Here is a 16,300-nt window from a genome sequence, read left to right on the forward strand (position 1 = left end):
TAAAGCCACAAAAATAACAATAGAGGGATTCTATGGGGCACAGAAATAACATCATGGAGGTAATAGGAGCACAACAATATAAATAAGGGGTATAACTACAATAGTAATGGGGTAATCACTAGTATTATAGGGACCCAACATGCCCCTCTCCTTCAAAAAAGTGTTGTCCTCAATGCTTGAGTAGTTCTGGATACTTCTGCATAAAATTCTCATCCTCCCATGTGGAATCTTCAATGGATAAGTTCTTCCACTTGATAAGATACTCTGAAATTGATCGATTTCGTAGCTGTCGAGTTCTTGTTTCTGTGACTGCTTCCGGTTCCAATATAATTTTTCCTTCCTCGTCAAGTTCTGGCAATATTGTTTGAACTGGGAGCTTGTCGCCTATAACCTTCTTTAAACATGAAACATGGAAAACTGGGTGCAATCGAGAAGCTGCAGGAAGCTCCAATTTGTATGCCATAGTACCAATCTTTTGCAACACCTTGTACGGACCATAATACTTTGGTGATAATTTATTATCCTTCTTAGCTTGCTTTAGGGACATTTGCTTATATGGTTGTAGCCGTAGGAATACCCAATCACCTACATCAAAACTTCTTTCACTGCGATGTTGATCTGCCTGTTGTTTCATTCTATTTTGTGCCAACACGAGGTTATCCTTTAAGAGTTGGAGGACTTGTTGTTGATGTTCGATGTGATGTTCCACTGCCTGAACCTTGGAATTTTCTCTTAAATATGATGTGATGGATGGTGGTTGATACCCATAAAGTGCCATAAATGGGGTCATTTTTGTTGCTGTATGGAAGGAAGTGTTATACCACCATTCAGCCAGAGGCAACCATTTGACCCATTGTGTCTGTTTATCAGATACAAAGCAACGAAGATATCCTTCCAAACATTTGTTTACTATCTCAGTTTGCCCATCAGATTGAGGATGATAAGATGAGCTATGAGCTAACTAAGTACCAAGACAAGAAAATAATTCTGTCCAAAAATTTCCAGTGAAAATGGGATCTCTGTCACTTACAATAATCTTTGGGTTTTCATGTAGCTTTTGAATTGTTTCCATAAATGCAGTAGAAACTGTACTGGCTTTAAATGGATGTGATAATGCACAAAAGTGTGCATACTTGGTAAGTCTGTCAACTACCACCATGATTACACTCTTTCCCTCAGACTTGGGTAAACCTGTGATAAAATCCATTGAAACCTCCTCCCAACGTTGGCTTAGAATGGATAAAGGTTGTAATAGACCCGGTGTCTTAATTGTTTCAACTTTATTTTGTTGGCAAACCAAACATTCCGCCAAAAACTTTTGAATATCTGATTTAAGGCCATCCCAAAAAAATTCCTTCTTAACCCTGTGGTAAGTTTTTAAAAATCCTGAGTGCCCTCCTAAGGGAGAAGTGTGCAATTCCATAAGAATCTTTTGTTTTAGCTGGGAATTCTTACAGAGGTATAAGCGATCTTTGTACCATAACGAATCATTTTGCCAGCTAAATGTATCAGACATACTGGAATCTTGTTGTAGCTTTCGAATAAGTGCCCACACTTCTTCATCATTCTTCCATTCCTCCCTTGCTTCGTTTATCCAATCTGGTTGGATAATAGAAATGGCGCACAACAATGCTTCCACATCCTCATCCTTTCTTGAGAGTGCATCTGCCACCACATTTTGCTTCCCTTTTTTGTAGATGATTTCAAAGTCATAACCCAACATCTTTGTGACCCACTTTTGTTGCTCTTCAGAGGATAATCTTTGTTCTAAAAAGTATTTAAGGCTATCATGATCCGTTTTTACCTTGAAGTGTCTTCCCATTAGGTAGGGTCGCCATTTCTTAAGTGCATGGAGTATTGCCAACATTTCCTTCTCATAAATAGCTTTGCTTAAAAACTTTCCCTTGATTGGACGACTTTCAAAAGCAATGGGTCTTTCATCTTGCATTAGAACAGCACCAATTCCATTTCCTGAAGCATCACATTCCACAATAAAGGTTTTTGTGAAGTCCGGTGTAGCTAAGACCGGTGCTTGGCACATTGCCTCTTTAAGATGTTCAAAGGCCTTTGTTGCTTCCGGAGTCCATGAAAATGCATCTTTCTTCAATAATGTTGTTAGAGGTGCTGCTATTCTCCCATAATTCTTAACAAACTTGCGATAATACCCTGTCAACCCAAGAAATCCTCGCAGATGCTTTATGGATGTGGGGATTTTCCATTCCTTAATGGCTTTAATTTTGCTAGGGTCTACCTTAACTCCTTCATGAGATACAATATGACCCAAATATTCCACCTCCTGGACTCCAAAGAAACATTTGGATCTTTTTGCATATAATTGTTTCTCCTCCAATAGTTGTAGCACCTTGTCAACATGTTCAACATGATCCTTCCAAGACTTGCTGTAGATTAGTATATCATCAAAAAATACTAACACAAATTTTCTAAGGAATGGTTTGAAAATTGAATTCATCAAACCTTGAAATGTTGAAGGTGCATTGGTAAGGCCAAAAGGCATGACCAAAAATTCATAATGACCCTCATGAGTTCTAAATGCCGTTTTCGGAATGTCTTCAATCTTCATTCTGATTTGATGATATCCCGAACGAAGATCCAACTTGGTGAAGTAAATTGATCCATGCAATTCATCCAGTAATTCATCAATGACAGGAATGGGGAACTTATCTTTAATAGTGAGCTTGTTGAGCTCCCTATAATCTGGACACATGCGCCATGATCCATCCTTCTTGTGCACCAATACTACTGGAGCAGAGAAAGAACTTTGACTTGGTTGAATTATACCAGCCTCTAGCATTTCTGCAACCATACGTTCAATTTCACTTTTTTGGACATAGGGATATCTGTACGGCCTGATGTTTGGAGGAACACTTCCTGGAATCAGATGAATAGCATGATCATGATCACGCATAGGTGGGAGACCTTTGGGAGTCTCAAATACCTTGGAATGATTGTCCAGGACTTTTTGGAGATCTGGAGAAATAGATGATTCCAATGTGGAAACATCTAGCGAACATAATTGTGCAATTACACCTCTTTGCTCCTTTTTTAGAAGCTTTGTCATACCATTAGAGCTGATTATCTTTCCTGGTTTCCCTGCAATACCCCTTAATTCAACTTCCTTTCCTTCCACAGAAAATTTGATGAAAAGTTCTTGAAAATTAAAAGCTATTGTACCCAAGGATTGTAGCCATTGGACTCCTAGTACAACATCAGCACCTCCCATTGGAATGGAAAGCATTGGGCTAGTCAATACATATTCTCCCATGGATAGCTTGATATTATGGCACCTTCCAGAGCAATTTATTGTTCCTCCATTTGCAATCATCACTTGACACTCTGGTGCTGGATATAGGAAGCAATTCAATTCTTTTGCTACCCTACAATGAATAAAATTGTGGGTGCTTCCTAAATCAATCAACACTATTACCTTTTTCTTCTTGATTTGTCCTTCTATCTTGATGGTTTGAGGAGTGGTAATTCCCGCCAATGCATTACAAGATATGGTCGGATTTATTTTTTCTTCATCTAGGCTTTGTTCCTGGAGTATATCTTTTTCTTTTGACCTTTCTTGCTCCTTTTCTTCTTCTTCATAATCTATGTAGAATAATTTCTTCTCAGCACACTTATGACCTTTAGTGTATTTGCTATCACAACTGTAACAAAGCCCTTTTGCTCTTTTTTCTTCCAATTGTTGTGGTGTCAACCTTATAGGTTGTGGAAGACTAGGGGCAACAACACTTCCGTCTTTATAGTTGTGAGTGGTATGCTTCCTGGTTGCCATAATTTTGCTTTCCATTTTTCTTGCTAACCTGAATGCCTTCTCTAATGAATCAGATTCCCAAAGGCGAACATCATGTTGGATATTATCCTTTAAAGACCCTATGAACACATAAATCCTATGCTCCTCTGGAATATCTTTTACCCTTATGTTCAATTTTTTGAACTCCTCAATGTGCTCCATTACTGAACCCTTTTGTTTGAGACTTATCAATTGGCTAAAAAAAGTGTTGCTTTTTGTATCTTCATAATGTGCTATCAATTCTTCCGTAAAAATTGCCCAAGTGATAATTTTTTTACGAGAGCAAAGCCATTGATACCATACAAACTGATTTGGTTCCAAATATACAATTGCCATACGTACCTTTTGTGTGTTTTGCACATTATTGAGATCGAAGAACTGCTCCATCTGTAATATCCATGTGGCGGGATCCTTGCCATCAAACTTCCTCATATCGATTTTTGGAATATGGTGGGTCTTCGATCCAACATTAGAGTCTATGGAATCATGATTAACATTACTTTTGTTCACATCATGAGTTTCCTTTACAACCTTTTCACCATTAGTAAGTATTTCTTGTAGAAAATTTGTCAAATCTGTCTTCAAATCTACCATGTCTGTCTTCAAATCTGTCTTCAAATCTGCCATGTCTCTCTTCAAATCGTCTTTGAATCATCCATCTTAGCTTCCATGCCCTTTATCTTAGATTCCACGCCATTTATCTCAGATTCCACGCCATTTATCTTAGCTTCTGTTAGCTTTTGTGAGCACATTTGTTGCACTTGTTTTTGTAATTTTGATATATCATGTAGCATTTCTTCCTCTTCTTCATGAGTCATGCTAGAGCTTTCAGGTTGCTTACTGGGTGTTTGCATTTTCTTTCCTCGGGGCATCAATGACCGATAATTATGCTCTACACAGTAAAGATATCATAACCTACAGCTATGATTTGTTGTATGTGCTTTTGTGAAGATAGACATTGCAGTTCATAAGATACTTTTGTTTGGAATTAAATAATCAAATAAGCATTTGGAAGATGGAAACAAGTATAAGAGTTTGACACAAGCTACACCATAGTTATTATGATTAATGCGTGTGTAAACTAAAATGATTCAACGTAAAAGTAGGGTATTGTTCTGTAGTAGGTTCTTGATCTAGTCTAAAAACTGTATGCATATTCGTTCCACAGACAAGATTTCCAGAGCACATTGAGATGCATTGCCATCTGCTAAAAATTCTTGAGGATGATGAAGCAGCCAATCATGACATGGGAAGGCAACATAAAACTGGATCATCCTTTGTGATTGCAAATTGGAATTATTTATCTGCTCTTAAGAAGGTGGACACTGCAATGCATAAGATACTTTTGTTTGGAAAAATAATCAAACAGCCATTTGGAAGATGGAACTTTGCAATGCCTGCCCATCATTTGTACCAATTGAATATCTTTGTTTAGGATCTGTAATTTCTATTTTGTTATGGATCATTGGAAACAAGTATAACGGTTTGACACAAGCTACGCCAAAGGTATTATGATTAATACAAATATAAACTAAAATGGTTCAACATAAAAGTAGGGTATAGTTCTCGAGTAAGTTTATTCTAAAAACTATGTATACATATTCTTTTCACAGACAAGAATTCAACATCACATTGTGATGCATTTCCATCTCCTAAAAAATTTTGGGGCCCAACTATAGAGTATACCTAACTACTCAATACTAAATAGTGCTTGCTTTAATTCCTGAAATGTTCATTCCACCTTAAAAATCAGAGGTTGTTGAAGGGGAAGATAAACAAACAGTACTGGAAATGGAATAATCATTTCCTTGGAGAATGTGCACATTCTAGCTCTTATAGTCTACAGTTGACATCCGTCCAATTCCTTCTGGTACATTAGATTCAGTTGCACCCAGGCCATATGCTGGCATTGGCATACGGTTTAATTGCCCTGAACCAGGAGCACCAATAATACTGGCAGATGCCAAATTCAGGACTTGTCCACTCTGAAGCTGAGAACCTTGAAGTTGTCCGGCATTTATAATAAAAAAATACAGTCTGATCTGCTCTACAACACAGTTAATGACAGCGTTGTTTAAACTTTTCTCCAGGAACTTGTGTTCGACCGCTTTTACAGGAAAAAAAGATTCACTTATAGTCTCTGCTCAACTCTGTGATGACAGGAAAATCAATCCCTTTCTATTACAACCAGAAATAGCCAGATACATTGGAAAGACAGGCTAGGGTCCTCGATCGTTATAGTTTTAGAGTCAAACCATTTAATTTTGTATATGCAATTGTCAAATATCCAAAATAGTCGCTTAGAATAAACATCTTCAAGAACAAACTTCATTAATTCTGAAATAAATATGGACCCAATTTAACAATAGTATATAACAATTTGTTTTGAACAACACCAATTGGTATTGAGGCACCATTAATCTCCCATTCTCTGTTAAAAAGCTATTAGATCATATTTGAAGAGCATGATCGTGAGGAAGAATCATACAAAATGCACATAAACTGTAGCTTCTGCAAGAGGTATTGACCAGGCAATTTCTTTGTAGCATACATCTTACAAAATAATGTTACAGAAAATCACCTTGTTGAGATTCAAGCCTGAATCTGCTTAAAATTGAACAATCTGATTCTAGTCTTTCACTGGCAAGAGACCTCATTAGATCCATAGCTAATAGCAGCAAGGCTCAAATCCGACATGTTGGTTGCCCATCTTTCAGGTCCTCCTGCAGGTCCTTCAATGTTGTAAGCATAAGAAGCCACAGTTGAACCTTCACAATCCTCTGCCCTATCCATTCTCATGGTCCTCTGCAACACTATGAGACTCGAAAATGTAGAAAAGCTATTCCCCTCAAATGTATCAGCCTGCAAGCATACTTCATAATCAATTGCACATTGAATGAGATAGGGACACTTTGAGTAGATATCCAGCACACCCAGTTTCTTCTTTTCGTAAGGGGCTAAGAAGTCACTCCATCCCTCTAACAGCACCCTGTCCTCTAAAAGATCGTCGGCAACAGCGAGATAAACAACAGAGGGCTTCTCCAGTCCAAGAATGTGAGCAACCCTCTTCATTATTTCCTCCTTACTACTGCAAATTTTCAAGTCCTTTCCATTTCTAGCTCTGGACCTCATCTCAAGCTTCTTGCAATGGATCATCTAGTCTTTCTCAATTCTCATATGAACCGCCACATATTTGGGTTGAAATATGAATGGGCTCATTCTAATTTTATCCTGATCAATTCCAGTTCGAGAGCTTAAGCTCTTTAGCTTGGATACGACTCTGGAGACTTTGGCGGACAAATTATCAACAAGAACCAGGCATTCAAAGACTCTGGCATAATCAAGAACAGGCCAATGGTCGTGCCAAAGAAAAGGGTGTTTACCCTCCAATTTAATAACGGTATGTCGATCGCTTTCAGGGGTATTGCATTGTTCCAGCTGTGCCATATCCCTTTCCACTGTCCACCGCCGCCCACTCCCCTTAGCCACAACGAAAACATCGGAAAAATTACGGGAATTCATGTTGCTTATGCGAACGAAGCCGTTGCAGAGGGAATTGAAACGATGGAGCGAGAAGAGGCGATCGAATCCTAGGGGCTTTATGCTCGCTGAATGTGGACACCAGAAGTCAGCGTTAGAAACAAAAGGACGACGAAAGTCTCTTTCAAAGGAAGGCCTATCGGCCTAAATATCAAAAAAAACTACCAGTATTTATTTATTTTTTCAAAAATCCTAACCATATATAATTATTTTTAATTAATAAAAAAAAATATTTACCAAAATATATATATATAATAAACAACATGACAGTGTCATAAAAATCGTATTCATGGATTTTTTTTTGAAATCTTAATTATATATATAATTATTTTTAATTTAAAAAGAATTATTTACTTATATAAATAAATATAAATAATATCTACTACTTGCTTTATGTTTTTTGCTTTCCCACATTTAATACTACTTGCTTTATGTTTTTTGCTTTGCCACATTTAATATTATACTACATGGATGTAAACACAAATACAACCTCAATCATATTTTGTGATCATAAATGTAAACATTATGCTTTGTCGAACATTTTTATGACCATTTGGAAACTTTTGTAATAGTAACCATCAACTTAATAGACTTGGAAGTATTAATGTCATTTTGCTCATTCTCCCAAAAAGATGATCGAGTCACTAACACTTTCATTATTATGGATATAGAATTATAGCTTTGCAAAAAATAACAATAGTGGATTTATTTATTTCAATAAATTTGTATTTATTGATTAAAATTATTTATATATAACATTTTTTTTAAGAAGAGTAGGTATTTTTTTCAATTTTTTGTTTTTAATTTGTTTGTTATATATACTTTTTAATTAAATAGATTTAATGATTAAAAATATGTATTTTTCCCAAAAAGATCATTAATTTGAATCCAAAAAAATATAGAATATATACATTTCTATAGATTTTAGCATTCAAATAATCCCTGTATAATATATTTCAGATAGATTAAAATAATTTTTTTAATATTATCAAAATATGTGTTGAAATTAAATTAGTCCGTGCATGACCGATTTCAGATAAATTAAACTAATTCTTTTAATATTATCAAAATATCTGTTAAAATTAATATAAATCAAAATTTATCAGAAAAAAATGATTTTTCATGAAAAAAATGGATTCCAAATCTGAAAATTCCATTTTTTATTATATTGATTCCACCAATGACTAGGGCATGTATAGGATATTCGTTCTTATACATATGAATACACAGAAAAATACATATAAAAAAACAAAGTTCATTATTTGTAAGTTTGGTAAGACTACATCTTTATCATGTTCAACTTCTCACCCCGATCGAGGATAGGACAAGATTTTTGAAACTAAGACTTCCAATTGGGTTAGACGGTAAGACTTCATTTCCACTGCCATTGCCAATTGAACTACCCCAAACAAACAAAGCTCATTAACCTTAACTAAAAAACTAAAAAGTATACAAGTAACTTTATCTAAATAAGTGGATTAAAAATATGCCAATCAGCCTTTCAAAGCATCTAAATGTGTGGATTAAAAATATGCCAATCAGCCATCCAAAGAAAAAGAAAGAATATTTTTGATCCAAAAATGTTGAAAAGGTATTAAATAAAAATAAATCCACAAAAACATAAATATCAAAAAAACTTTCCTCCTTGATGATGGTTGCTGAAAATTAAACTCATCCTCATGATGGAAAACCCATCCAAAAAGGAAAATTTACATAATCCAATACCTCTAACTCCCTTAAAGATTTGGTTTCCTCCCCCAAATCTTGACCTCTCAAACTTTTAGATAATTACTCTAACTCTCAGCTGCTAAGAAAATATGGGATAATGTTTCTCTATCCCAAAACTCAAATCTGTTAAGAAAATATGGGATAATGTTTCTCTATCCCAAAGCTCAAAATTGCTCATAACACATAGCCAGTTATATAGATATACTTGCAAAAGCCAGAAACAGAAAAACTAATTTATTAAGAAATATATATCCATCTGTTTGGAATGAAAAAGTTTAAGTACATTCTACTATCTGGATAAGGTGGGATGATCTATGACCTAATTTATGTTGTGTCTAAACCAGTACCATCAAGCTATGTAATAAGTCGAGTGCATTGAACATTGTGAAACTCAAGATTCCGTCATCCGCAAAGATAGCCAACCCATCCAAAATATGACATATCAAATCCGAGATTAAATGGTAGTGAGTATAACTGGCATGACTCCCCAGCATGACCCTGGGTGAGTACTGAACTTAATGCTCAGCAATTCCCATTAATAGACAGTTGGGTGGTCGATACTCCTCACACTTTCGAGCAATTATTATTTCCTTTATAGGATTTATTTACATTGCAAATAATATCAGTAGAGTTTTCTGAATATGCCAAGGCAGAGTAAAGCACAAGGAAGTCAACAAGAACTCACCCCTTCCCCGGGTTAACCAAAATTAGGGCTTTTCTTTCATTCCCACATAAACACTTCTCCTCCCTGAGCTGAGCAAGTGGCACATTTTTTTTCTACTCCTCCAGTTTCCAACATAGTTACCTTCAAATTAGAAATTGAAATAAATAGCGCTCATGTTTGACATAATAATAGCCTTCCGAAGCCACGATTAAGGAAGTCCAAATTCCTCAAACCAGCTAAATCCAGCAATGTCGTTAGAAGTTGGGTAGCATATGTGTGGAAGTGATTAATGTTTTACAAGTGATGTGAGCCCACAGAAAGCCCTTTTCAAAACACACAAAGCTACTCTGCCTGTCATTCCTTCGGAACAAATTAATTTTGTGGCATGGTAATCCAAATGTAAATGGAATATGCATTCCATATAACTATATTTAACAGACCTAAAACACTGAGAAGTAATGAAACAAGACATGACCCTGAAAATAAGCTCTGCAAAAAATTGATTAAAAAATCATCAGGTTAGAGTAGCGAACTAACCCTCAATCGAGAATCACGGCACTATGGATTTCCATTCATTGAGTTTCGAAAGTCGGACCATATGTTGCAGGCAGCCCTAAAAAAGTGAGGCGTGGCCTGTACAAGCGCACTGGCTTAAACTCCGAGAACCAAGCTCTGGGCTATGTCGGGCTTAGTATCGACCTTCATTTCCAGCAAGGAGAGACGGGTGCTGATATAGTCGATCTTTGAAGAGATGCCCTGCTGAGAGGATTGGTCTCGTTCCGAGGAGCGTGCGCGGCTATACAAAAGATTTGAGATGACGTTCTGCAAGTCCTTGATGGCCTGGTGGGATGCCTCGGTGGGGTTCAAACCCTTAGCCTCGTACAGAGCTAACAGCTCCACTGGGTCGGGCTTCTTGCCTTTTTTAGTGGTGGAAGTAGAAGCAGGAGCTGAATCAGAAGCAGAAACAGGGGATACTGGTAAGGAGGGGCGCAACACATTCTTCGCCATGACTAAAACCCTAAACCCCAAATCTATTATCAAACCGCATCCAAAGGATAAGAACAATGAAGATGAGGGACGTTGCAATTAAATAGTTTAGTAAGGAGGGGCGCAACGCATTCTTCGCCATGACTAAAACCCTAAACCCCAAATCTATTATCAAACCGCATCCAGAGGATGAGAACGATGAAGATGAGGGACGTTGCAATTAAATAGTTTGGTTTGAAATTGTACTCTCCTAATCAAATCTTTTAATTAAAACCTTTAGAAACTTCCCTATCGAAAAGTTGTTATTATTATTATTATTATTAAATAAGGATGTGATAATTTCCAAACAAATTCAGGAAGAGGTACAAGTATCTCACTAAATAGATATTTCCAAAAAGAAGGCAAAAAGGAACATTGGGAAAGATAGTCCAAAAGAAATCAAAGCTAGAGCTTAAGACGCTAATGGTTACATAAGGATAGAGGAAGAAGAAGATACAACTGCTCGTAGAGCACAGGAAAAAGAACACAAAGAAAGACATGACAGGAAAACAAACTTTATTATCAAGGGAATAAGTGATTATGGGAAGAATGAAAGTACTCTTAATTTGACAAGAGATTTTCTGAAAGAGAAACTACATTGGAAATGGCAAATTTGTCAAGCAAGAAGGGTTGGGAGGATATGTGAAGAGAGACCTCGACCCATAAAATTCACCATGGCAAGCGTACAAGACAAACACCAGCGTTTGGGCAAAAATAAACTCTTGAAAGGCTCACACTTCTTCCTCGTTGAAGATTTAACCAAAAAACAACAAGAGGAGAGAAGGGATGAAGTGGAGAAAAGGGATGAAGGGATGCATGTCAACTCCACGTTGAACATGGACAAAATCACACATCACCCTCATACTACATTGTAGAATTGTGCCTCTCAGCGCAATAAAGTGAACAAGTCTCTCATTTGCATGTTATTAACTTGGGTTATTCACATGTCATGAACAAGGGAATAGTAAGGACAAAGTCAATTTGCATTTTGGACCAGCAACTTTACAGGTTATACAACAACTAGTAGACCAAGTAAAGGTCTAATGGGGTAGTTATAGTCCAAGTTTGGCCACTTGCGAGGATGACAAAGAGATGTATCATTATTTTCCTTTCTTGTTTTGAGGCTTCGGGACAAATTCTAGATTTAAGAGGAGATGTATGTATTGTTCTGCTCTAACCGACCTAAGATTTACACTATCCTGACTTTGAGACATCATTGGACTTGTACATTATTCTTTGAGGACATCATTATGATGATCCAAACATTTTTTGTATTTTGATGAGACATGTATTTAGGGACCTGCAAATATGCAGGGACTTGCTAACATGCTCAAATAGCCAACCTGCAAACCATTGTGCTAATAATTCAAACTAATGTCAACATTAATATGAAATTGTTGACGGTCAATAATAATAAACAGGGTAAAGCAAAATAGGCTATGCTCCAGCCTCTTCCGCCTCGGGAAGAGGCCAAATAAGATAGCAAACCAGATTAACTTCGAAGACTTTGGTTATCCCGGCAATAGCAAACACAACGCATTTGAAAACTTTGGTCTAATCACCGTATAACAGAGTTGAACGGATTGAAACTAATGCTATAACAACGCTTTTGGATTATTATAGTCCCTGGCCATTGCCAAATCGCAGGGGCTAATAACATCGAAACTTGTTGTCTAATTTATTTTTTATTACAGAATCATTATTATTACATTATAATTTAAAATAATTAATTAATAATAATTTATACAATATTTATAAAGGGATTTTATTTTAAACATGAGTTAAATATTTATCTGAAAATTTAAATCATAGTTTTCATATTGTTCAAGGTCTTGTGATTAATATATTGTGAATATTTTTATATGTATAATAATTATAAAATGAAAACAACATATAAAACATCATTAATATCAAAGACTTCAATAATATAAAAATTAGTATTAAGATGCAAAGTAATTAATGTAATATATATATTATTATTATTTATTTATTTTTGAGGTAAATAGATCTTTTCATTACTCAAAAAGAGTTACATATAGTTTGGATTTCCAAAAGAGAACTAAAATCTCGGAGATTCTTAAGACTAGCAAGTTACCTACCAGTAATAGACAATCATAAACTAACTATGACAATCATGACTACATAAAAAAAAATCCTTAGAAGTTTCAAGATTTCAAATGGGGAAACACCTCTAGCATTGGCATGATTTTCCCTTAATTGACTAATTGTTCACTGTCTTCTTAGATCAATGTCGTATTGCTCTTGCAACCTCGTTTTTTGGCTTCTTTGACCTACCTGGAGACCACCTTCAAATCCTTCGTGTAAACCACAAGGCTCAACTGTGAAGAACTCAAACCTAGTTGGTCTTTTTCCTTGCTTCAAAGATAAGCATTGTACAAAATCCTAACTTGATGAGTTGGTATGTCCTTCAAATCTTTTCCATGTCATTCTTCTACAAAGTCAATCAATCGTGGATCATCCAAATCCATATCTTATGGTAAGGTGTTTGCTTCAGCTTCTTCCGATATGAAGTTGACCATTCCCTGTGGTAATGGATTTTCCTGGCGCTCTTCAAGAGACTTTTGCATGGGCTCTATAAGATTCAATAAGGGTTTATGAGATTTCCTTCTGTTAATTGCACACTTGATTGAATGTTATCTTGCTTTCGAGACTCCTTCAGAAAAGAGAGAGACTCAGACCTATTTCCAAATCTATGGATCTAGTCAAGATTTGAGGTACCTTGAGGACTCAAATTTCTTCTACTTTGAAGCATTTCTCCCAAATCATCTTGCCCTATTTAAGAAGGGTGTTTTTCAGGCAATTCTTTGGTATTTATCAAACAATCCCTGATAAGATGCTTGTATTCATGACATTGTCTACATCTAAAGAGGACATGTTCATAATCTATAGACTTCTTCCAAACACTAACTTAATAATAAATATCTATGGAGGGTGGAAGAGAGTAAGAGATATTCATAAAAACACAGATCTGAGCATATGATGTGTACTTCCCTCTCTTAGTAGCCTCTAATACTTTGACAAAGTTGTCGATAGTATTGCTAATGCCTTTAAGAGTTTCCTCCTCCCAATGTTCCTTGGAAAGAGAAAAGAGTTGTACCCACACCGAAGAAGCAAAGAAGTCTTCATTCTCCAAATTAAACTGCTCCTTCCAAAATCCCATGAAAAGCCTTGCATTTCTAAAAAAATACAGCCCTCCTTCAAAAATCTTTAATCTATCTTACAAGCAGGAGAAAATGACTAAATAATCATTTTGCCCCTAGCTCCAATTCTATTTGACCATGGAAGTTCCATGTATTTCAGATCCACCCAATCAGAGACTTTCCAAAGGGCCATAATCCAATGAATTTGTATATTAGAGTGTGATGTTGCATATACTAGATAATTTTTCCAATCTTTCTAGATTTAACCTCATATTTTAGATCTTACGCTACTTTTAGCAGACAACACCCTGGAATTATAGCTTGTCGAGTGCACCCATTGGACTTTTTGCTATGAAACCATAAACCCCACTTCACCCAGCTGCTCTACTATGAAAAGAATGTGGCTAAAAGAAGGGGCACAGCCCCTTATCTCAGAGCTAAGCATGGATGGCTCATTTTACACTTTGCAATGTCAAGGTTTCTTGTACATTGTCGTCCAATCTTGATCCTATAAGAGGAAGCTCTGATCCCCTCCTTTACCTGGATTGTTTCAAAAATTCATAATGTTTTTGGATATATTGGTATTTTTATTCAATCTTATTTTTGACATCCTTTTTCATAAAGCAAGTGGGCAAAATGGGGTTTTTAGTTCCACAACGAAACCTCCATTGGCGAGCCAGAAATCTAGGGCATTGTCTACCAAAAGCGATGCAAGATCCAAAATATGAAATTAAATCTAGCAAGATTGAAGAATATATCCAATATACACAAGATCACACTTTGATCTGCAAATTCGTTGGAGTATGGCCTTCTAAAAAGTCTTTAATTAGGTGGATCTAAAACAAATGGAATTTGCATAGTCAAACAGAATTGAATACAGGGGCAGAAAGATTCTTCAGAGTGATTTTCTCTAATTTTGGAATGAGCAATATAATCCAGAGAAATAAGACTTACTTTCTACCCCAGTTTGGGTACAATTCTTCTCTTACCAAGGAGTATTGGGAGGAGAAAACCCTTGAGGTTATCGATAACTTTGTCAAAGTATCAAAGGCTACTAAGAGAGGAAGGTACACATCGTATACTTGGACCCACGTTTATATGAATATCTTTCATCTTCTTCCAACCTCTATAGACATTTATTGTTAGGATAGTGCTTGGAAACAATCCCTATATTATGAGCATGTTCGTTTTAGATGCACACATTGTCATGGATAAGAGTGTCTTATTAGATATTGTCCAATGAATACCAAGGAATTGTCTAAAGAACACCCTTCTCAAAAAGAGCAAAATTGATTTGGGAAAGTTTCATAAAGAAAAAGAAATTTGAGTAATCAAGGTACCTCACAATCCTTACCAAATCCCTACATTTAGGAATAGGTTCAAGCCTCTCTCCTCTCTAAAGGTGTCTCCAGAGTAAGACAACGGTGAATCAAGCATGCAATCAACAGAAGGAAAATCCCATAAACCCCCACTAAATCCTACAAAACCCATGCAAAAGTCTCTTAAATAGCACCAATAAAATCCATTACTACCGAAAATGGCTAGCTCCCTATCAAAACAAGTTGAAACAAAAGCCCTACCAAAAGAAACATGATCTGTATTATCCATGACCAACTTTTCTTTCAGAAGAATGGCATGGAAAATATATGAAAAATATACCAACTCATCAAGCTAATATTTTGTACAATGTTTATCTTTGAAGCAAGGAAAAAGACCAACTAAGCTTGAGTTCTTCACAATCTAGTTTTAAGATTCACATGAATGATTTCAAAGTGGTCTTCACACAAGACAAAGAATCCAAAAAGTGAGGCCACAAGCAATAAGGCATTGATCCAAGAATCCAGTAAACAATCTATCAACTCAAAGAAAATCATGTTAATGTAAAAGGTATTTCCCTCCTTGAAATCTTGAATCTTTAAAAAGTTTTCTATATAATCATGATTGTAGCTAGTTTTTTTATTGGCAAACCACTTACTAGTCTCAAAAAACACGAAATATTTTTTTCAAAAACAATATGTCAGCATAAAAAACACTCCTAATATTTATTTATTTTTTAAAAAATCCTAAATATATATAATTATTTTTAATTAATAAAAAAACTTATTTACCAAAATATATATATATATAATGTATAAGCAACATAGAACTACCAATTGTCCCAAAAGGTACAAAGAAAGGCCGATAGGATTATTAAATTGGAATTGTTGAATTTTTATAATTATGATATTATGTGATAAAGGATTAAAAAATATAAAATCCCAAAGTAAAAGTTGTTCCAATTAAATTTACTTTATTATAAAAGAACGTTGTATCTCAATGCATATTGTTCTGTATCTACATACCTATTTGAAAATGGAAAAACAC

General features: G+C 35.6%; 2 pseudogenes; both read right to left on the reverse strand.

Moving 5' to 3' along the window:
- Positions 1 to 6,237: 6,237 nt before the first annotated feature.
- LOC149174774 (O-fucosyltransferase 23 pseudogene) lies at positions 6,238 to 7,771 on the reverse strand (annotated as a pseudogene).
- A 2,162-nt stretch (positions 7,772 to 9,933) lies between these two features.
- Positions 9,934 to 12,031, reverse strand: LOC149174775 (uncharacterized; annotated as a pseudogene).
- Positions 12,032 to 16,300: the final 4,269 nt, after the last annotated feature.

Source organism: Pinus tabuliformis, chromosome 4_1 (genome assembly GCF_031772625.1).
Source record: "Pinus tabuliformis cultivar Carrire ecotype Pingquan chromosome 4_1, CPIR1, whole genome shotgun sequence".
NCBI classification, from domain to species: Eukaryota; Viridiplantae; Streptophyta; class Pinopsida; order Pinales; family Pinaceae; genus Pinus; species Pinus tabuliformis.